Below are 24,462 nucleotides of genomic sequence, written 5' to 3'. Positions count from 1 at the left end.
CACTTGGGGAATATTAGCAAAAGGCTAGTCTCATTGGTAGACAGCAGTGATCTACAGTTCTGCATAATAGGCTCCCAGCTCTATAAATCTGCTCTACTCTGCAGTACTTTCCTGAGAACATGATATATTTCTAAAAAGTTCCATCTAAATGTCACCCTGAAAGCTTGCCATGCTGAGGACCATTCTGAATGTCACAATAGTCTCATGTGACCTGTGACTGAATTTAGGATTGGCCAACACCATGTTTTCCGAAAATGAATTTCTAAGCATAAATTATACATTTGGATTTTGATCTACCTTGTTATTGAGATTCCTTGCCTTTAAAGGCTAAAACATTTTCTCAGCTTGTCTCCTATTTTAGTCTGTGAATAAGGTACTATGCATTGGGAAACAGCAACAAAAATACTACAGTAGAATACATTATTAATGTATCCCTAAAATAATTAGCTGACATTGTGAACTGTATTCTGCGTTTTTAATCCCTTCATGTACATTGATTCTTCTGCATTGTGTATTTTATTATTCTGAACTAGCAAATTGGCTGTGCCTTCATCAGATTCAGAAGCATGTAAATTACATGATTGTATCCAAGCATCTATGTATGGTTTACAGAATCACAAATTATAGCTCCTATAAAATATATGGATATAAGGAAATGTCTGCTTTTCCTTTTTATTTTATTTAAAAAAAACCAGAAAGGCCCAGGTTGTGATGGCTGTGTCTTGCCTCAAGAAAAAGAGGGCTGCACAAAAAGGTGTGCTCCCTTTTCTCTATCTTGCAGGGTTCTATAAAAGTATCCCTGTGCTCTGGGGAGCATGTAGATGGCTCACTCTTGCTTTCCCCCTTTCCCCTCTCCCTGCTCCCAGAAATGAAATTCCAGAGAAAGAGGAAGAATCCAGAATCATTACTTTTCCTTTTTCTGTTCACTGGCCCATGGAAGGGGGCAAGCACACTGTGTGTGGAGATTGGGGGAGGGGCGGGGGGATTGTCTCAGCCTAATAGCTGATGCAAGATGCTCACCTCTTCACCATCACACCATGAGCTAGAATCTGCCTTAGGTGATCTCCTCAGTGTTCCTCCTGTGGCACTGCAATTCTGTACTGCTTCCCCATACTGGGTAGTGCTATAAAAGCCATAAGTTAGCCCTAAGTGTGCAATTCCACACATGGAATACTTATTTGCTGTCCATGAGCATAGAAAAATGTCTGAGGTGTAAGGAATATACATCATTTAGGCAGCTGGAAGGGAAGAACTACTGCTGTAGATGACATTAGTTCAAAAGCATCTACCACACAATAGGAAGTCCCAACAATTGATCGAATGAAACTTCTCAGCAGGGAAGCTGAGCCGAGACCCAAGTGTGCCTGTAGAACAAGGGAGTGGAAGGGACCAGCTCCTGGTTCTGAGGGAGGCTGGCTGCTCACTCCTGAGACTGATTAAGGAGTCAGAGCAAGACAGAGCCAGAGATGGAATCCACTATGGTTTGGTTGGTGGTTTGCTCTAGCTTGATCAAAATGGACTATGCTTTAACCTTTATTTCTCTATGCTAACCTGAGGCCTTCCAATGCTGTGTTCCAGTTGACTAATAAATTCTAATCTGTTTTGCAAATGCAAACACTGCTTGGGTATCACTGAAAATGCTTGCTGAGGTGCATTAATCCCTGAAGAGTGTTCAAGTACAGGACCAGGAGTCTATTTCAATTAGACTTGCTGGGCAGAGCTCACGGTGTGAAACATGAGTGCTAGAGCCAAGAATCTTGAGTCTAGGAGGATGTGAGACCTACCCTGAAGGAAGAGTGGCACTCCTCATGGGTCAGGCACACTAAAGGGGTTTCTCCAAGAAAAAGAAAGCTGAGGCATAGCACTGATCTTGTGGGTCTGTGACACCTGCCCATATATATAATAGAGATTACTCTTATAACTACAACTTCTGTCATTTGTATTTTCATTTGTAGTAAATTCATTTTAAAATGTATCATATCTTCAAGATATTACAAATATGTAATTAGGTTGCAAAAATATTACATTTTATTATTAGAAAAATACTGTGTGATCACATAATAAAGAATGTATCTTGATGCATGCATGCACAAGGGGGAAAAGTTTAAGGCTGTGCGTACTCGGCCTTAGCTTTGGCAATTCTTGCCTTCTGATTGCTTATCCATGTAAACTTGATTTTCTACAAAAAGCTTTTTCTATGGTATTATTTATAAATGCTGTGGCTTATGGAAGTATAAACAAATATGGTAGAACAGAGCCTTTCTACACTACTGTCAGCTGGCTGTAGTTTAGATGCACCCTTATTAAATAAAACCTCAAAATATGGCTGAAGTGGGACTTAAGTAGTTCATAGGCCTTGTGCTAGCCCTCTGAACCAAGATGAATTTCATCCTTAAGGAATATATAGTCCACTGAAATAATGGTTTGGAAAAGAAAAGGACAATGGACCACTATTCATTTTGTAAAACTAATAGTGGCCCTTATCACTTATTATTGTAATAAAAGGTGACCCACAAACTAGAAATGGTATTTGGAGGAGGTTAATGAATGCAATTATTTAAGCGTACAGTAAGTACACTGCCAAATTCAGTGCATTGCATTTTATTTAGTATTACCCTAGAGTATCTTACATTATCAAGTGAAAAATAAATTGCTCTTTTATAGCATCCTATAACTGCCTTTATGACCCCTATTTCTGAGAAATAATAATTTCATTGTGAACAACTGTTTTCACACAAAATCTATCTAAATGCTTAAATATGCAAGGGTCATTTCTCTCTGCTGCCTTTATAATACATTGCTCAATAATGAAAATGTACTTTTAAATAATGTGATCTGACCATGCAACAACAAATCCCCTAATTTGAAGTTTAGAGAGACAAGGTGGGTGGGGTAATATTTTTATTAGACCAACTTCTGTAGGTGAAAGACAAGCTTTTGAGCTTACACTTCTGAGACCTGAAAAAGAGCACTCAAAAGCTTGTCTCTCACCAAAAGACGTTGGTTCAATAAAATATATTACCTCACTCACCTTGTCTCTCTAATATCCTGGGACCAACATGGCTACAACAACACTGCATAACATTTAAAGTTTGTCAGTTTCCATGATAACTAACAGTGAGATTTTGAGTGGAGATGGTCAGAACATTTTAAGCTAAACATTTTGTTCATTGAAACATGCTTTTTTGAAGCTCAAACATTTAATGGAAATGTATCAATTTCAACTACGTTCTCAATAGTGAGGTTTCTGAGGTCCAGTCAGAGAGAGAGAGAGAGAGAATTGAAAATTTAACCTTTTGGATCTGAAACCAGATGTTTCAACACAATCCCATTTCACATTAAAGAGGTTTGGTTTTGTTCTATGTGAAACAAAAACAAAAGCTGAAATCTCAAATTTGTTACAAAACAGAATTTTTATTCTCCACTCAGCTGCAACTAAAGGCTTTAGACTACTTTAAATATCAAGTATAAATTTATTTAAGGGATAGATTGTGTTTTTCAAGCCAGAACCCTGAATAGGCAAGGGAAAGAGTAGAGTCATCACAGCACTTTTGAAAATCAGGTAACTTATGTTCTTTATTTTAGGCTCCAATTTTTTAAAATCTTGTATGTAAAAAACAACAGAGAGAGAGAGAGAGAGAGAGTGTCATTGTGGTGAGATTCTGTGGTCTGCATTGTGCAGGAGGTCAGACTAGATGATCATAATGGTCCCTTCTGACCTTAAAGTCTATGAGTCTATGGTGTGGGGGGTGACTATGCACACAAGTCCTTTTGACTTTGTAGTTATTTTTAGTAAAAAGGACAGTATTCTCAACTCTGTGGGACACAGATTAGAGTGTAAAATGGTCTATTGTCTTTCATAGACAAAATCTGGTCTTTATGCACTGAGGTATGCCTATATTGTATTGTGTTTTGCTATGGTTTTCCATTATTGCATACTGTATAAATTAAGATATTTTGCAAGATTTGCTGCCTTGCCATATCCTTAAGCGCACACATACATGTCAGTAATTTAGACAAGAAATACTATATCCTTTGTGCATCCACTCATTTCACCCCCTACATGCTGCCAAACACTCTCAGAGCTTAAATGCTAGAAAAATTACTACAGCCAACAATGATCCTCCTGCATCTCAATTGGTGAAGGCCTTTGATGCTGGAGGCTTGTAGTTTAGCAGGTGACCACAACAGCTGCAGCACAGGTTTGTTACAAAGCAATTCATAATTCAGAGAAAACTATCTAATTTGAATTTAAAATCATGATCAAAAGCACTTAATGTTCCATATTTCTGGCCTAATTCAATTTGTTGTTAATGTAGTACTTGGTCAACAGTCAACCAATACAGATAGGCATTTCCATCAACACATTTTTTGCAGTTTTTTTCCCATTGCTATGTGTTCAGCAAACGTTGAGAAAAGACTGAGGGGAGATCTGATAACGGTCTTCAAATATAGTTGTTATGAAAAGGATGGGAGAACAATTGTTCTCCATGTCCATCAAAGGTAGGACAAGTAGTAATGGGCTTAATCTGCGGCTGGGGAGAGTTAGATCAAATATTAGGAAAACATTTCTAACTATAAGGATAGTTAGGGCAATCATATTTCCCTAACCTAAAAATGGGACACCAGGTAAGCATCCAGGGTTATAGTAGTAAGAATGGAAAAACAAAACACCACAACAACACACAAGTTTTGGATGGGATATAGTTGCTCATGTTTCAGATGATAAGCCAACTTGTAATGGATATGACATGAAAATGAAATCTTTCCCCTTTTGGCAGGTTATTCCCTTACAGGGTTCCATACAACCTTCTGAAGCAACCTGATAGGCTATTGTTGGAAACAAAATACCAGACTAGATGGATGATTCATCTGATCTGACATGCCAACTTCTATTTTCCTATCTAGCAGAGAGTAGTGATTACTACATCTTAATTTCCAATATGTGGCTACTCCCAGACTTGCTGCTACTGGCAAATGCAACATATTTTTAAACTTTAAGACTGGTATTTTCAAAGGAGCTAGGTGCTAAATCCCTCTAAAATTCATTCCCTTGGGCTCCTTTGGAAATTCCAGCCTGAACTCCTTTCATTGGTTGTTTCTCCTTTTAGGATCAGTTCAGAGATGCAGACACATATTGTGTACTTCAAAACATCTGTTAGGGAAGCAAATTTTCTATATGTACAGCATACACACCTGTACATGTGAGATTATAATCAAGCCTTTTCAGTGTAATATTTGTGCTTGTCTTTTCATCCATAAAGCAAAAATACAACTAATTTGATAATATGTTCTACAGCCATAGCTTTTCACTTTATTTTATAAGAATTACTAAGAAACCTCTGTCTCTGAGATACACGAAATAGACCATGTATAGAGTTTCACTGGGATCAGTTCATCTTCAACTCTGATTTGAACCTCTGAACTGTCCTAAGGGCATTACGTGACAGAAAATATATAGAATGCCTTTAACCTGTCAGTTTAACGTAAGACTGTTACTGAAATGTCTGTGTTCATCAGTCCTTGGCAACCATTTACCTAGGGATTTAAAAGTCTGTGAATCAAGGGTCAGACTACCACAGAAAAAGCACTAAGATCTATAAAATTCAGAATATTTAGACAAACTTACCAATGAACCCTCTTAAAAAAGCATCCTAAAAAAGTGATAGATGCCTGATGAGCTGAAGTATGAAGTGCACACTAATGCTTCTGGTAGATCACCACTCAGTTTTCACATATTTAAGAACTAAACTATACTCCATGTATAGCATGGGTAAGTCCCAAAGTTTTTGCTATGTAAGCATTTTTTTCTGTTTTAATTTTTTTCCACTAAGTAGAAAGCTTGCAACACAAACATTTTGTTTGGTACCATCAGGTCAGATTCTTCTCCCCTTACCTATCATTAAATAGTCTCTCACTCTCTCTGTAAGTTGTTCCATTGGTTTAAATGTGACTACTTGCATAGTAAGGTACTATTTAGTATGTGAGTTAGGATGGTAAGAATCTGGCCAGGTCACAGAGTGAGCTGGGACTTTAAGAGATCTGAAGACTCAGTGCTGACCTGAACCTGATTTTCCTCTCAGATCAAGGGAATTCTGCAGTGCAGATTCCATTAGATTTGTAAACTAGAATAAAGATCTTCTGCAAAGTGAGGAAGTGGAAAAAAGACAAGCCATTTTCTCAGTCTAGAAAGAAATGTTGGAAAGAACAGGGAAGGAGCACTTGCTAGTCTCTCCGCAGGGAGACCTGCAGGAGCTGTTATGTCTCTCCAGATGCCTACAATGCCTGTTGTAAAGAATGAACCCCTGAAAGAGTGGAAGGGGACTATTCACAGACCCTAATGGAGGGCTGCAGAAGCCTGAAGAGAAGGTGTGGACAGGACTGGGTTCCAGTAAGTGCTGGGACATTTCATAGGTTAAGACACCAGACTCCATGAGGGGAGACTTTGTTTCTGGAACTTTAGTATGTGTATGTAACACTTTGTATGTAATTATACCAGACCAAGGAAGAAAACTAAGGCATCATCCACAGCTGGATGCTGAAAGGCAAGGCCCACTGCAACAGGCCTTAAGTGACTTTCTTCCACATTTTACTATTGAGAGCAAAATTGATAATGAGCTTTGATTCTGAATAATTATAGGTGGGATGCATAATGATTAGATCTATTCGAGAATTTTCCAACAAAGCTTTTAGTGGTTGTTGGAAAATGGCCACTGGTTGAAACCCAACACTTTTTGTGGAATGGTATTAATTCTGATTAAACTTTCATGGAGAAAGGTTTCACGGACCAGAAATGGACCTGAAAGCATGAGTGCACGTGTGAGCGAGTGAGAGAATCAGATTCATGATTCAGATCATGAACTTGAATCTCCCACCTCTCTCTCCTGCTGGTTTTTTGCAAAAGAAAAAAAAATGGTGCCTGCTTTGTCCCAGTGTGAAATGAGAAATTGTTTTAAATGTCAAAAAGTTTTGCAGGATGGAAAAACAGTTTCCCACTCAGCTCAAGAGTGATGCCTAAAGTTAAGGATACCTAATCCCTTCTATTAGAAGCCTCATTTTAGAAAGCTGTATCTTTGTCAGTATGCCATCATTTCTGCTAAAATTTGGCATGATTCCTTTCCTTATAGGGTTGACCTTTTTTGAAGGTTTGGCACAAAAAGTGTTAGCCATTTTTGAGAGATGATTGATTGAAAATTTTCCCCATTATAAAAAAAATAAAATCTTGCAACCATTTTTTTGGAAAGCTTTAATGTCTATGAGGAAAGGATTAAAAAGATAAAATTTGTGAGGCAGATAGTCACAGTGGGTCAAGAAAGTGCCTTTAGATATTTGTTGGCAATGTTGACTGTTTTTCTTTATAAATATATTAAAGATGAGAAAAAATGTATTTTTGGCATATTCAGTGACCTTGGTCAGTTTTACCTAAAGTCTCTGAATGTTCCATGGACTAAATTTCTCTGTGCAGGTATCTGCATTAAATTCCAAGCATCTTCAATAGGCCTTAAGGACAAAAAGAGAAAAAAGCGGAGGAGGAAGCACAGTCATGCGTCTGCAGGGGTGTGGGAGAGAGAGCTTCCTTTTGATACCTGCTTGAGCTAAGAAAAATGTCTCCTGAGCCCTGCCCTGCCTGGCTTCCCATCTGGTGGGGTGCCCTGCTTCCAAGGCATTATAGTGGTCTATGGGGCAGGCAGTTGGGGAGCCCGGGTAGCTCTGCAGCCAGGAAAGTTTTGGACCAGCTATAATGGGAGGCAAAGGGACCTCCCCTTTCCTACTTCCCCATGGATCCTCTGCTAGATTGTATTGAAATAGTGCCCTAGATGAGGGCTTCCCAGGCTACCTGGCTCCCTAGCTACCCAGCTTCCTGGGCTGCCTGCCAGATAGGGAGCTCGGTAGTCCCCAGGCGTTCAGCTAGAGAGTCCAGGAAGCTGGGAAGTCCAGGGAGCTAGGCAGCCCACCAGCCAGCTAAAGAATTTGGGAAGCACGTAGCCAACCAGCTGTGGAGCCAGGCAGCCTGCCGGGATGAGAGATGGGGACCAAGGCAGCCTGGGCAACCAGCCAGCCAGAAAGCTGAGGAGCCTGTTAGGTTGTCAGGCTTCTCTTTGCTTCCCACTGTATTTGCCGGGTTGGCACTGAAGTGCAGGGGCTGAGAATAGTAGGCGCTACCAGGGGAGGGGGAAGGATGATGGGGGGCGGGGGACAGCCTCGCTGAGGAGACAGAGTTTTGGGCAGAAAGTAGTGTAAAACCTGTATTAAAGAATCCATGTCCACTTCCACCCTCCTTCATATCGTTCCTAGACAGCCAGGTCCCTTTGTATTTAACTCTCTGTGCCTGCTGAATAGAATCATAGAATTGTAGAAACAAAAGAGCTGGAAGGGACTTCAAGAGGTCAACAATTAGTGAGTCCCTCCACCCATGCTAAGGCAGGATTAAGTATACTTACACCATCCCTGACAGGTGTGTGTTTGAATGGAGCCTGTGTACACTAATGAAAGGGCAAAGGGTTAGAGAGAGACAGGAGAAAGAGGCAGCAGAGATGCTTCCGGAGAGATCAGACAATGAGGTGCAAACTAGACCTCGGATTGATTCAATTTCTCTCCCATTGTGTGAATAAGTTAATTGGAGGAGAGCGGAGAGAGAGAGAGGGAGGGTGAGGCTGAAAGGTGTTTCTGCAACAGGAAACATGGGAAGCAAACAAAAGCAGTCAGAAGACTATAAAAATAAACCCTAATTATGAAAGATATTAAATTATTTCTCTTTTAACTTTGGGAATACTAGTTTTTTACATTATGTATACAGATCTACTTGTTTATCTAAGGTAGTATAAAAAAGTATGATTTTGATATTGTATTATTTGAGAAAGAGCTTGTAATCATTTAAAAACACTGACAATGTACTTACAAAAAAGAAGGCATAGTTAAGGTTGCACAGTCAACATTTTCAAACTTAGAAGTGCTTCACGTTGCAACCTTATCCTTCTTTTAACATAGTTTTTGTATCAAGATAGATTTGTATAGTAGAGCTGATTGGGGGGAAAAAAACAGGAAAAAGAGTTTGCTATTTTTGTTCAAAATGGACTTGGGGGAAGGGGATTTTTCCACAGCATTTTGACCAAAATCTACAAATGTTACCATTTTTTCTTACTAAGAACAATTTTCTATGGATAAAAAAAATTGAAATTAATTTTTGAAAAAAAATCAGTAAACAACATTGTGGAAGATGTTAAATTATTTTTTTTAAATAAAAAGGGCCATTTTTCAATGAAACTTTTAATTTGAAAAATTTTAAATCTGTTAAAATATGCAACACATATACATTGTACTACACACTAATTTACTCAATTTGTACTCCATTTTTCAGTGTTAGCTTAATGTTGCCTAGCCAGAAGTTAACAGATCAGCATGAGAAGCAAGTGCTTCTTCCTGTTGCTGAGTAGCTCACATGCTAGAGTGGGGCATGATGGAGATTACACCATTAATCTGTTCATGTTCTTTCAGTTGAATTTATTTAATCTTAACATCTTCAAGCACCGGTTAAAATAATTACTGAGTATAACTCAAACAATGTTAAGTTCGTACCATATTTTTAATGGATCATATTACAAATTAAATGTTTCCTTACTTTTCTGTAAAACTACATCAAAACGTTTCACAGCTAATGTTTAGCAGCATCATTAATCAGACTCTCCATCACCACCACACACAATGACAAGAAAACAACCTCAAAAAAAAATAGAACCTAGAAAATAGCTAAGGAAATTAACATTCAACATACTGCCAGTGACAAATATTTCTTCTCTGAGGCAAATATTTTTCCTTTTAATATATTACATAAAACTGAAGTCATGTCTGTTACCAGAACATATTTCTTTGTTTCCCCCCCAAATGCTTACTAGGTGTGTCCTCAAAGCCATGAATATTTTCCCTCTCCATTTTCTCAGCACTTCCATGGTTCACCTCATTCCTGAATTACATTAGTCCTGAAAAGTAGGATTCCCAAGGAAGATTATCAATGATATAAACCAACCAGAACAGTCACCTGCCAATTTAGAGAGCAAGGAACTAGACCTTTAAACCAACTTTAACAAGCAATACTATATGACTGTCTATTTAGTTAGACAGTCTCATGCCTTAAGTTAGTTAGTTATACTTAGTTAAGTTATAGTTAGTTTTTCTTTCTTAAAGTTGGTGATCACATCGCTGTTTAAGCAGGTTTTGAGCTAGCTTCTCCATATATATCTGACAATACACTACAGTTATGACCCACAATATCCCTATTACTGCTTGATTGATTAGGGCCTTGCTTGATTAGAAATTTCCTATCATGTCAGATGATGTCAAACTATGTAGTGGTTTTGAAGTACAGAAAAACATTTAACCAGAATGTGAACAAAACCATTACCTTCATCACTTGTGATAAAGTATTAGTATAGGTAAGATTTTAACTTTAGTTTACTTTTATTACTTTCTAGTAAAAACATCAGTTCACTGATATGTAGGTGCATACTAACCAAGCAATGTTCATCATTTAGGGCTGAACTTTGATTTTGTGGGACCTTATGTGAAGTAACATGCAAAGCCCTAAGCAGTTCATTCCCCACTTACGTCATGGGAATAGCTGACTGGGAGTCTGGGGTTTTAGTCCCTCCAGAAGTTAGGATTGCATTAATAAAGTAAAGAAACTTTGGGACAGAGGCTTATTATTTCACTATTAAATGTGGACAAGTTTAGTCATGGTACAAAACTACTCATTAGAACATTACTTTTTTTGAGCACAAATGAAAAGAATGACTTACCAATCTGAAAAAGTTCCCAACAATTATCTTGCCCTGAGTTTCTTGAAAATGAATTCTTCTGCAACATCAATAAGCTGTAAGTCATCAGTTTTTGTCCTTGTCTACATGTAAAAATCATACATCAGTAGAGCTGTGATTGTCCCATTTTGAATCAAAGTTAGATTTTAATTCAATGTGGAGCATAAACTATGTTCATTGGTTGCTGGTACCAACATCATTTTTATCAACTTCACTTCAGAAAACAGCTGACATTCAGAGAAATTTCTGAACTGATCTTTCTGTTAGCTGACAGCTGTCTCACAAGAGATGAAACTGAGTAATCAGTCAATCATGGTTGAAATCACAACTATACATCTGAAGCACGTAACAAATACAAGTTCAAGACTTTTGGAGTTATGTGGGTTTCAAGTTCTAAATAATTTTGTAGCCTCTCCATTCAAATCTTGATTGAATACTGGACAGTGTAAAAATAAATGACTTCAGAGAAAATGTACCTATAAAATTCCTTTGCTGAATTAAATTAACTGGGTTCACCTGTCCCTATTCACATTTTCTTGGAAAAACTCTCTTTTTTGGAAGCTCGGGCATAAGATTTCAGAATTAAGAAGCACAGGAAAGGGAACAACCTACAGCTGATCTGTTATTACACTAGAGAAAAATCGCTTTAATCTCGCTTTTATATTTTACTTACATAATACCCTGGGTTCCTCTCACCCAGGGAGACTAACAAGGAAAAAACTACTAGCAAGATGGCAGTGGGAGGCCTTTTGACCCCCATGCATGATGGGACCCTGGTCAGAGTCTACAAAGAGGACAGGCCAAGAATCACGGGCTCCTTGTGAAAAGAGCACATGGAACTCATGCCAGGTTCGGGGGGAGGGGGACGGCAAGGGAAAAGGGAAAAGAGAAGGGCCAATTGGAGTCAGCCCCAGAGGAGTGGTGGCCGGCTGGAACTCTCTCAGGTCTCCCTAGACTGAGGATATCAAAAAGTCCTGGTGCACAGAGAAAGAGGATCAGTAGCCTCTGTGAGATGAAAAAGGAAACAGCCAGCTTGGTTCAGAAAGCAGAAGCACAGACAAGTGAGCCTCACCCAGCATATGGATTTCCCCTTCATAAGAGGACACCCTGCTTGTGAAGCCATTTCACAGCTAGGGAATATAGGAGCCATAGCTTGCTGTAGGGGTGACCTTCAACCTGACCCCTGCGACCAAGAACCAGCTGACACCCTGGGGGAAAAGAGAGGGACTTCAAGCAGCCAAGATGATCAGAGCACTATACCCATCCTAGGCTGAAGAAAACAGAGCGAGTTATATGGGGCTGTCCCTGCTACAACAATTAGTTAAAAAATTACATTCAACAGCTATTTTATATTTTAACTCTAGCCCCCACAAATAAAAAGGTTGTCTACATGCCGAGTACCCATCTGTGAATACCATCAGGCCATGGAGACACTCACTCTTACCTTTTTGAGAGTCTATGGATACATCTACACTGTAAAGAAAGAGCCATGGCGCCAAGTCTCAGAGTCAGGTCAATTGACTCAGGCTTGCTAGACTGGGGCTATGGGGCTGGAGCCTGGGCTCCAAGACTCTCCCCCTCAGCAGATTTCAGAGCAGGAACATCTACACTGCTACACAGCCTGAGCCTAGTGAGCCTGAGTCAATTGACTCTGGCTCTGAGACTCAGTGCCGTGGGTTTTTCTTTGAAGTGGAAACATACCCTATGTATTTCAGAGGAGTCTCCAGAAGCCAATCAGGAATATCCAGAAGGTTTTGATATTTTCCCCTGTATTTATGTAACTTTCCTTCCTTACTGCTCACTGTAGGGAGCCAGGGTGGCTTCCCTCCAAACCTGAGGGTAAAGAGCCGCTCTATCAGCCTGAGTGGGTGAGGCCAGACCAAGCTTACTCCACCCCCTGGAAAGGGAGGGGTGGAACAGGAAGTATAAGGGGTGGGGCCCATAGCTCAGTCAGGGCAGCTCCAGGGAGGGAGGCAGACACAGATTTCTGGCTGTTCCCTTCAGACCTTTCTGCCATGCCAGGGGAGGCCCTGGACCAGGAGGAACCTGACCTGGAGGAAGGACAGGGGCTACCGGGACTACCTGCCACCGAAGACCCGGAGGAACTGGAGGAGCCTGACGTGGAGGGGGAGCTGGAGCTGCCAGCAGCTGAGTACCCGGATGAGCTGGAGGGACTGGAGGGACTCGCTCAAGCAACCAGGTAGGAAGTAGCCCAGGGACAGAATTGCACAGTGCGGTGAGTCTATTTGGTCAGCGTGTTGCACAGGGAACCCGCTGACCCAGTGGCGGGACCCTTGCCCCACCACTGTCAGGGCCCTGGGCTGGAACGCATTGGAGTTGGGTGGGCCTGCATTCCCCTACCCCAGCCACCTCAGGTAGCAGAATCCCGATAGCACTAGAGACTCTTGCTGGCACTCCCTTGCCTGAGGGGCATGCTACAGACCCTTGCTGGCGCCCCTTCCTCCACTAATTCCCCAGTGACAGAGGCCAGCCAGTGAGGCAGTAGCTCTGCACCACCCCCTAGTGGCTCAGTGGGCCAACAGACACAGATCACACCCCCAAAGGCCATGTTTACACTACAGGTGCTACAGAGGCACAGCTACAGCACTGCAGCAGTGCTGCTGTAGCACCATGGCATAGACTCTTCCTACATCAACATAAGCAGATTTTCCATAGATGGAGTTAATCCATGCCTCTAAGTGATAGCTAGGTCCACAGAAATCTTCTGTGGATCTAGTCATGTCTACACTGGAAGTTAGATCAATCTATGGCACTCAGGGCATGCAATTTTTCACAGATCTGGACAATGTAGCTAGGTCAATCTAATTTGAAAGTGTAGACCAAGCCTGAGGAATGACTGAAGCATCAGGCATTTGAATAAATTATCATGGATGTTGTGTAGTGGCCTATAGGCCTCAACCAGTTTGGGGTTCTGTTGTGCTACGGAGTCAATATATAGCAAATGAGAGCTGCACCCAGAAAGCATACATATAGGTAACTTTACAATTTTCTGTTTTAAAAATATAGAAGTTGTTTACAGCCTAACAGATATGTTATGCATAACATCCCATGTTAAGATTATTTATAATTACTCTTGCATTTAAGTTAGAATTTTCTGGGTGTTTTCCTCTTTCACTCCTGATTTGCTCTTCTAGTACTTTTCAACACAAGCTTCCATGTCTCCTTTTTCCTAAAGTTCTTTACAGCCCTTCTCAAAGGAAGGCTAATGACAGCCCTGCGCAAACTCTGCTTACATGCCTTTGGAGTTTCCCCAGTTTCTGAAGTGATTTTTAAATATCTGCTAATGGTTCCCCTAATCCTTTTTCAATTTCCTTTTGGATTCTCAAATGAGTCCCTTATGGTCCTTAAGTTCTGTCAGTCTTCATACATTTTAATTTCTCCATCACGTGCTCTGGCACGATCCTATTTCTTTTTACTATTTATTTCTTCTCCCCTGACACATTTATGGCTGTTTCTCGCATATGTCCTCTCCATTCTCCTGTTTGAATATGAAGGCAAAGAATTAAAGTAGTTTAGTAATGTCTAAATCTTCCATCAATAAATTACTCGCACCACCTCAGAGATCCTTCACTGACTGCATGCTGCTCCCTTTGCACTTGAAAAGAAGATTGCTTGAGAGGTTAAGACATCCTCCGCCTTTGCTTTTCTTATCAAATTTTTACACTCTCTCAACTTCATTCTGTATTCTTCCCCGCCCTACCCTGTACCTCATGTTTTATACCTCTTACATTCCTTTTTCTTATCCGTGATTGCATTTTGTATGTACTTGTTCATCCACCTTGGCCTTTTTTCCTTCCACTCATACTGTATTTATTGCTATATGACACGCATAACCTGCGGGCAGCCTTTAATCTATCTTTGAACACTTTCTATTTCCCCTCTGTGTTCTTCTCCTATATTGCTTTATTCCATCCGATTTCACCCAACACTTCACACATTCTGGCAATATTCTCGGCTGAAATTCACTGTCATTTTTCCCTTTTAGTTTTCTCTATATTCCCAACAGACAAAAATAGAACATCGCTATTGCTTAGATAGAAAGTGCTATTGAAGTGATGTGTGATGGTTCAACAATGCTCAGTAAGTGCACTACTGTGATTATTGAATCCCATGTATAGTGGGGGGAGGGAAGGTAAAAGAGAGAGACTGAGTGAGTCAAGGAGCAGCATGCTGTTATGCAGTGTCATCTGCAGTACAGCGGAAGTAGCACTTTGCTCAAGTACCAAGTTGTTTTATACAAGGAAACAACAGCAGAATGAAACTGACTAGAATAGTATTATCCTAAAAAATAGAGGCATACTGATCAGAGAAGAAAAACAGAGGAAATAAAAGGAAAACCAACACAGGAGCAAAAGTAAATAAAAGGAGACAATGAAAAAAAAGGAGAAACAAACCAGAAAAACACAAGTAAAAATGGACAGAGAACAGGAGTTCTCTGAAGATTGTTACATCACATTATTTTAATCTACAAAAAAGTTAAGCCCTAGAAAAGGTCTGCCACCCGGCTAAGTCATTTACATATGGGCAAAACAGAGAAATGTAACATTTTATTCCCACCTTGCACAAGTATAAGTTACTACGTAACTCACTGGTCAGTCAGCATTCATTATGTGGTACTGTTAAAACCTGCATCTACAGAGTCTAGTTCTTTAGCTCAAATTGCAGAGAGACTTGTGCTTTCAAGCTCTGGAGTTCCTCCATTTCAGTCCTGTTTTGCCCACAAAGATGGCTGTCACAGCTATGCAAGGTAAAAGGCAATGTAGAATCAAGTCCACTACGTCTGGGCTAAATTGACTTCAGAACACAAGAAATGGCCCCTCAAATTACATACAGAGATTTCAGACATTTCTGTTTGACAGAGTACTTGACGCATGACTTTTTAAGAATTGCTACCATTTTCATCTCACATAAGAACATTGTGCTATAGGCCACACAAGCATTAGACTCAGGAAAACAATGGTCAGACTGCAGAGAAATGATCTACTGATGCTCATATACAATGTGCATAATATTTCCGCATGTAACCCTGATGCAACCTGGAATTTTTTGATAACTTCATTAATTCTTCTTTTTAAATCTAAGTATTTAAATAAAATAACTGGACTAACAGGTATTAGAAAACAAATTACACTTTGTCCTCTCATTTATTAATAGAAGCAAATTGTAAACATGCAGGTATTTTTCTACTCTAAACGTTCTCCTCTAACTTCTGATATATTTTAGATTACATATAATGGTAGTATAATTATTTAATAAAAGCTTTTTTTTGTGACTGAATGGTTATTTCATCCAGGTGCTGCAACCTAGTTTGCCAGACTGCATAAAGCAAAATGAAATGGCTCCATCTAGTGGTTAGATCTGGAGTTGGCAAAATAAGACCCCAAATCCTAACTCAGAAGAGATCCTGAAATCAAATAGATAATTTGTAGAGCTAAAAACAGAGGGCAGCAGTAGGTTTGAGGTAGAGCTGGGCAAAAGAATAGTAATATCCACAGTATGTACAGGTGAATTTTTCTCACTTGCCTGGGAACCCGAGATTCACAGCAGCAATGAACTACCCCACATTCTAAAGGTGCAAGTAATGTGTTCCACATGTTTATGTAATGTCAGCAGTTTAGCAATTGTACTAGATGCAGTTAACTCTTTTTGATTTTCTGTTTTCTTTCCCTGCTTCAGGTCCTTAATATCAATCAGATTCACAGGATATAGGGAGCAGCATGCCTTATGGCTGTATCAAATCTAGTCGTCCAAAGACATTACTTAGAGAAAAAGCAGAATATAAGGTGTTTTACTATTCCTTATGCACGAATGGATATAGTCTGTCATTAAATAGGCATAAAGCTCCCCACCTCTGTGCTGTTCAAGTGCTCTTCCCTCGTTCTAGCAATTCATATACTGCTTCTTTCCTCCCCCCTCTCTTGTTCATGCTATTCTGAGCTATTGTACAGAAGAGCTAAGCATAATAAAACATGAAAAATTTAATTTCCACTCTCCCCATAAGTACTTCTACTAACAATATTAAAGTCTAACTCTTTGACTCAGTGGGCAGAGAAGGTTGCCAAATAACACACAGGTTCGAGCAACCTTTTATATCAGCAATTCAGTCTTCTCAACAGCAAAACTAGAAAGCTTCTGCCTGGTTTACAAAGGCTGAAAATATGAACTTGAGGAGTCAGCTCAGTAGGTACTATAGCACATCACCATCGGGGACTAGGTCCAAGGCTAAACTGAGTCTCTCACTTCAAACTGGGAATAACTTCAAAGGCATCCTATCTCAGAAGAAAGCTCAGAGCAACTTTATAGACTGAGAAGGAGACTATCAATTTCAGTCACTAGGAGTATCGCAGTGTAGGAACAGCTTGTGGAGGACATGGGGGGGCAATTAACAATGGAAAAAAAACACGGCCTGCCACAGGGTGGCCGGCCCCTTTAAATGAAGTTGGTCCAGAGCCTATCTGCCAGAACAGAACCACACTTGGGGCTATAAAGGATCAGAGAGAGAAACAGACAGACAGAAACCAATCTGGTGAGATAGGCCTGCCTGAGGGAATGAGCAGGGCCGGCTCTAAGTTTTTTGCAGCCCCAAGCAAAAAAAAATTTGGCTGCCCCCTGGTCCCAGCCCTGGGCTCCCCCCTTCCCCTACCCACACCCCCTGCCGCCCCAGTGCTGGGCTTCTCCCGGGAGGGGGTGATCAGGGGACAGGGAGCAGGGGGGGAGGGTTGGATGGGTTGGGGTTTCTGTGGGGGGCAGTCGGAGGGAGTGGATGGTGGCAGGCTGGGGCTTCCCTCCCCCTGGAGTGACCTGTTTTTGGAATGTTAAAATATGGTCTCCCTACCGTTCACAGTGCAACTCTCCACTCACAGCATGCTGCCGCATGAGGTCCCCCTCCTTCCTTTCCAGTTGGTAGTGGCCAAGGGAATGCTGGGAAATGTAGTTCTTTCCCTGCTCCAGGGCTGGCTCTATAGGCAGGGAGCTAACCAAGGAACTACAGCTCCCAGAGCCCCCTGTTGGTTCTCAGCTCCCATGCTGGATCCCTGCCGCCCCTGCAAATGGGCTGCCCCAAGCAGATGCTTGCTTTGCTGGTGCCTAGAGCCGCGCCTGGGAATGAGATTGGCAGGAGATTAGAGCTGCCAGAGCCAGAAGGTATTTCCTGGAGAAAGGCTGAAAGCAAAGAGAGCTGCAAGAGGGATCCTTATCTGATCTCCTCAAGCCAGAGAGCTAGGGCAGGAAGGCTGATGGTAGGAGGAGAAGCAGTCGGAGGGCCAGGGGGGAGTGAGAAATGCTCCCGTGACAAGAATGATCTCCCATTGGAGAGGCTCTGGGGGTTCTTGCTGGGAAAAGGAGGGTTGCACTCCAGCCGCCCTGGCAGAAGGACAGAAGAGGAATAACGAGGAGCTTACATGAGGCACAAGATACCAGTGTATGGTATTTGGGGCATCATGTCATGGGATATTAAGGACTATATACAGTGGAGTCATAAATTAACTATTTGGGACTTCTGTTTTGGACTGTTCACACTGTGTTTTGTAATAAACTAGGCCAAACAGGGTTTTATTGAGGCAAGAAAGCCTGGCATAGAATCCTTGTTACATGAGAGGGGAAACTGAGGCAGGTGCACCTGTTGTGCCATAGCCTACTGCAAGAGGCCCTCCAGGCAGAGCCACTCTTTGATATAGTCCAAAGTAAAAGGTTTTCATAGAAACTACATGATGGCCATTCACACTGGTAGAAGATTACACATTATTCCCTACTGTAGGGTGAGACATTTGATAAAGTTTGGACCAAACAAAAGAAAGCTCACTTCCACATATCAGAAAAAAAATAAATGTCTTCTTTTCTGTGTTGGCTAGGATATTTCATAGAAATCATAGAATTATAGGACTGGAAGAGACCTTGAGAGGTCATTTAGTCCAGTCCCTGCCTCATGGCAGGACTAAGTATTATCTAGACCATTCCTGACAGGTGTGTGTCTAACCTGCTCTTAAAAATCTCCAATGATGGAGATTCCACAACCTCCCTAGGCAATTTATTCCAGTGCTTAACCACCCTGACAATTAGGAAGATTTTCCTAATGTCCAACATAAATCTCCCTTGCTTCAATGTAAGCCCATTGCTTTTTGTCCTATCCTCAGAGGTTAAGAAAAACAATTTTTCTCCCTCCTCCTCGTAACAACCTTTCACGTACTTGAAAACTGTTATCATGTTCCCCCTCAGTCTTCTCATTTTCAGATTAAACAAAGCCAATTGTTTCAATCTTCCTTCACAGATCATGTTTGCTAGACTTCTAATCGTTTTTGTCGCTCTTCTCTGAACTCTCTTCTTGTCCACATCTTTCCTGAAATGTGGCACCCAGAGCTGGACACAATACTCCAGTTGAGGCCTAATCAGCGCTGAGTAGAGCAGAAAAATTACTTCTCGTGTCTTGCTTACAACACTCCTGCTAATACATCCCAGAATGATGTTCGTGTTTTTTGCAACAGCGTTACACTGTTGACTCATATTTAGCTTGTGATCCACTAAACCACCCCCGACCCCAGATCCCTTTCCACAGTACTCCTTCCTAGGCAATCATTTCCCATCTTGTATTTGTGCAATTGGCTGTTCCCCCTAAGTGGAGTACTTTGCATTTGTCCCTATTGAACTTCATCCTATTTACTTCAGACCATTTCTCCAGTTTGTCCTGATCATTTTGAATTTTAATCCAAAGCACTTGCAACCCCTCCCTGCTTGGTATCATCCGCAAACTTTATAAGTGTACTCTCTTTGTAATATTTGTAACATTACTTTCAAAAACTGAAGGAATATTTCAAGTGGTCATTGGGTTACCCCTGACAGCAGAAAATCCATCCACAGGGACTCTCAATGGATATATGAACACAATGTTCCAATTCAGTTCATCCTTGAGTACACTCAACCTGCAAGACTGCTATGGAGTCCAGGCCAAAACAAAGCATCTCCTCCCATTACTGCAGTGACACAAATACTGCAAGCCCTCCCCAAGTGTGTATTTCCTATCTAAGGTACTTATATTGGCCTCATCACAGTATTATCTGAGTGCCTCACAACCTTTGCTGTATATATCCTCACACCACGGCTCTGGTTTAGGGCAATCTCTATTTTACAGATTGGGAATTGAGGCACAGAAAAGCTAAGTAACTTGCTCAAGGTCACACAAGAAGTCTGACTGGAGCAGGGAACTGAACTCAGGACTCTCCAGTGCTCTAACCATTGCAAGGATACAGGGGCCCTACTGGTGCAGATAGGTGCAATTGGTACTGTCCTGCAACATCAGGAATTAGTTTAAACCTGACAAATACCATTTTATTTTAAGCTGTGGCAACAGCAGCATCAAGAACTTGCAACTAGGCAGCAATAGTGAACTCTGAGCAACTCTTCTCTTCCATATCACCCGTCTGGCCAATTCTATAAATACATTCTGTACAGAGAGATGTTCATTTTACACAAAGAATTGTATTTGTACTGTACATGATGTAGGATTTACCTCTTTTAACCACAGTGAAACTGAGGCAAGTGGTCAAATTCGCAAGAGGTTCTCAGCAAATCACAAGGTTGGGAATGTCTGTTGTAATTTTTTTTGACATGCCCCTCCTTAATTTTTAATAATTTATTTGATCAGATATTTAACTTAGAAGGGATGATTTAGTCACTGGTTACAGAATGAAGCACATTTAACTTTGCATGACAATTGTCTAATAAAATCTGTTACAGAGATATTAACTTGTACTGTTTACTGAGTCTAGTTCTTGAAATAAAGTCTACTTCCTTTATCATTAAAGTTTGTTTCTCCAACATGTATCTTTAATATATTATTCAATAAATCTATAATATGCTAAAAAAAATCCCAATCTCTAGGGAAACTGTTTTCCTCTTAAAAAATTATTTTGACCCTGTTAATTGTAAGATCTAGTGGCTTTAATCAATGTAATGCTAGTTCTGATTCATGAAACATGCATGTCAATGCTTCAAATTATGAAAAACAATTCATTGCCTATGAAGCTCTGCATATTTTAGAAGAACTATTAGGTCTTGGCAGTCATCCTAAGATAATTATCTATTTTTCTAAGTGGCTAGCACTCACTCTTCCTGAGACAATAGCTAGATGAACGCCAAGGAGGAGAATACATTTTTATGATTTCTACTTTAGCATTTTCATTCTCAAGCCTCTTCTTGCTTTAGAAGTCAGCCTAAGAGTCTATATTTATAGGGATATGCATAGCATTTATTGTCCCCTTCCTATGCCCATTCTCCTCACCTACCCAGTTGCAGTCTGCACTCCTCAGGCTTCTCATCCCAGTCCCAGTTTCTTCACCTAATAAGTCCTAGTTTTTCCCTACAGGCTCCCCATCCCACTCTTCCCTCTCCCACCTTCTTGTCTGATTTGTCTTTCTCGGCTTTCACCACACCTCTGTCTCCAATCACCCACAAGCCCATGTTCCTTGTTACCATTGGTGATCCCCTGGCACCAGCTCTTTGTCTCAGTCTGTCCGAGTCTCCCCTACACTCAAAGCTGCAGTCCCAGTTTCCCTCTTCTCCCCACCTCTGCCAGCCTCCATTCCTAATCTCCTGACTCTTGTTCCATCTGCATTTGATTCAAGTGGCTTCCTCCTCCATAATGTCTGGGGGTCAGTGGGTGGGCACTGAGTGCTCAGAACAGATAGTCCCATCTTGGTGCCCACAACTGGCACATCCCAGAGCAGCTGAGAATTTCAATTACAGGGAAGTGCTGCTCAGCCCCCTGTGCCCCTTTCATTTTGTAGTCTCTGGAAAATACAAATTTTCAATTCTGTTGAAGATACAAAGGTTTACATACATGAAGTTTTGATCTGAGGAAAAAACAGTAGAAGAAAATGACCAGAGGCTCCAAGCAGTTCTGAAAAGAAGCAGAGCTATTGGGCTAAAACTAAACAAACAAAAATATCAATTCTGTGCAACAGAAATAACATTCCAGGAAGATAATGTAACACAGCAAGGTGTACAGGTAGATCACAGTAAGGCTGAGACCTTTTTCGGTAGGCACGTTATTATTTGGTTGCCCTGTGATTGTATGAGGTTGTCCACTTACGAAGGAATAGGTGACACCTTCTTTATCTCCCTCCCTTTTGGGATTAGAAGAGTATTGAGTCTGCTATTTTTCTCAAGAGGGCCTCAGACAAGCAACAGCCACAGCAACTTGAGACAACAGAGCCCCAGGTCATGAAACAATCAGAACAAGTGGACTTGCCACCCCCTGACAGCAATCCTGCTGATGTCTCAGGGAGACCCACTCATCCAAGAGACAGTGCACAGTGCACCTCAGACTAACTGAACACTGTTGGTAGGTTGAATATAAGTAATTTGAAATTCTGTATTATGATGTTATTGTTATGTTTGGCTGGGGAAGGAAGATATTGGAAATTTACTCTGTCTGACAAGAGCCAGTTGAAACTGATTATGTTATGCAGAGACTCATGTTATGCAATGCTGATCAGTTTTACACCTTAGACACAGAATGAAGCAGACCTCTGTCAGCCTCCTCGGCTTTGAGTGATTTCTGAACACCATCATTAGCAAACTTAAATGCAGTGGGAATATTTCAAAATGGTAAAATCTGTTTTAAAATTACTATTGAAGGTTGGCTAATAAGAGTATGGGTGTGTAATGATTAATGAGGATTTTCATTAGGATCCATGTAGATCTGCAGTTCTCAAATTTTAGCAACCCAAGAACACCCATTTTGATTTAAAATTTTTCAGGGACCCATCCAACCCCCCCCCCCACTCAGTCCTTGCCCCGTCCCCTTCCTGAGGTCATGCCCCTGCCCCTTCTCCAAGGCCCCACCCCCACTCACTCCATCCCCCTCCCTCCATTGCTCGCTCTCCCCCACCTTCACTCACTTTCACCAGGCTGGGACAGAGGGTTAGATTGCAGGCTCTAGAAAGGAATTTAGGTGCAGGAAGGGGTGTGGGCTCTTGGAGGGAGTTTGAGTGCGGGCTCTGGGCTGGGGAGGGATGCAGGCTCTGTCCGGGCGGCACGTACCTCAGGCAGCTCCCAAAAGTGTCTGGCACATCCCTCTGGCAGCAGGTCCTAGGCGAGGGCCAGGTGGTCTCCATGCACTGCCCCTGCCCGCAGGCACTGCCCCCGCAGCTCCCATTGGCTGCAGTTCCCAGCCAATAGGAGTTGTGGAGTCAGCACTCAGGGTGGGAGCAGCGCACGGAGACCCCATGCCCCCTCCAAGGGCCTCAGGGATGTGCCAGCCACTTCTGGGAGCAGCGCAGAGCCAGGGCAGGTAGGAAGCCTGCCTTAGCCCCACTGCACTGCCAGATTTTTACCATGCAGGAGGTGCTGGGAGGGAGGGGGAAGTGTTGATCAGCGGGGCCTGTGGACCCCTTAGGGCATCCTCTGGGACCCCCAAGGGGTCCGCAGGCCCTGGTTTGAGAAATGCAGATATAGATTATCAATATCTGTATCATTACTTAAAATTACGGTTATGTTCAGAGCATACACACAGAAGTTAGAGAATTTTATGCATCTATCTTTCTGGAAGATTGGAACTTAACACTACTTTACTTCTTACAGGTGAGAACACCACCACACAAGAAACCCAAAACAGAGAGAGAACACAGGCTACTCCCTAAGGCAAAGAGGCACAACTCACCCTGCTTTACTCTAGGCTGACTTTCTGCCAACTGACCCTGCAAGGCCCAGATCACATGCTTCCCTACGGAGCCCATAGCTTCTGAGCAGGAAAACCCCTGAAATTTGAAGAGAGAGCTTGTAATTTTTACAGAGTTTTCAATACACCACATATAGTAACTTCTTTATTCATGGTATACCCCTTTCTTTGTAAGGCTAGATTGTGCAAATATTTGGGCACATGAGTAGCCACACAGCATGTGATTAGTCCTGAGTTCAAACTGTCGCAGCATCAGATCATAATGCTGGCCAACCACGCCTCTCTCCAACTGAAAAACAATGTTCACTTATTTTTATTTTAGAAAATTTGATACAACTTTAACTTTACCTTTTAGCTGACAAGCCACATAAATTTTACCCAGAGAGCAATTAAAAAAAAAAAGACTTGAATCTTCTTAACCAGAATTATGTAAGGTGGAGGTTGTGGAATCCCCATTATTGGAGACTTTTATGAACAGGTTAGACAAACACCCGTCAGGGAGAGTCCATGTTTACTTGGTCCTGCCTCAGCATTGGGGCCTGGACTTGATGATTTCTCAATGTCCAGTAGCAATTAGTTCATTTTATCATACGTTTATTAGTGTGCTATGTGATATTATGTTCAATTTATATGCTTCTATGTCATATGTAATCAATGTATGTTAAATAGATTTAAGTTGTAGGATTATAGAAGTATAAGAGGGGGAGGGATAGCTCAGTGGTTTGAGCATTGGCCTGCTAAACCCAGGGTTGTGAGTTCAATCCTTGAGGGGGCCATTTGGGGATTGGTCCTGCTTTGAGCAGGGGGTTGGACTAGATGATCTCTTGAGGTCCCCTCCAACCCTAATAATCTATGATTCTATGAAGTTCAATAAGTATTTAGGAGTGATGAGTATGCTTCCGATATAGAAGTAAAGCATGTCTGACATGCAAGGCCTACAGGCTGAAGCCTGTAAGA

The 24,462-nt window shown here is 41.4% G+C and overlaps 1 long non-coding RNA gene across 3 annotated transcripts in view; it reads right to left on the bottom strand.

Annotated features, from left to right (window-relative positions):
* The window catches only part of LOC120400664, a 277,814-nt gene that overhangs the window by 183,300 nt on the left and 70,052 nt on the right, over nt 1–24,462 (bottom strand). Inside the window, exons 1-3 of one of the 3 annotated variants that reach the window (XR_005595969.1) lie at nt 12,894–13,220; nt 10,794–10,894; nt 9,625–9,977 (exon numbers count right to left, since the gene is read on the bottom strand). The exons of 1 other annotated variant lie outside the window; for it this stretch is intronic. This is a non-coding gene — a long non-coding RNA (uncharacterized LOC120400664). Of the gene's footprint in view, nt 1–9,624; nt 9,978–10,793; nt 10,895–12,893; nt 13,221–24,462 lie in introns of those variants that run through there. One more of the 3 variants, XR_005595956.1, reaches the window with a different exon arrangement.

This window comes from Mauremys reevesii, linkage group 1, assembly GCF_016161935.1.
Source record: "Mauremys reevesii isolate NIE-2019 linkage group 1, ASM1616193v1, whole genome shotgun sequence".
Taxonomy (NCBI): Eukaryota; Metazoa; Chordata; order Testudines; family Geoemydidae; genus Mauremys; species Mauremys reevesii.
This window is presented reverse-complemented; position numbering and strand designations above follow the sequence as displayed.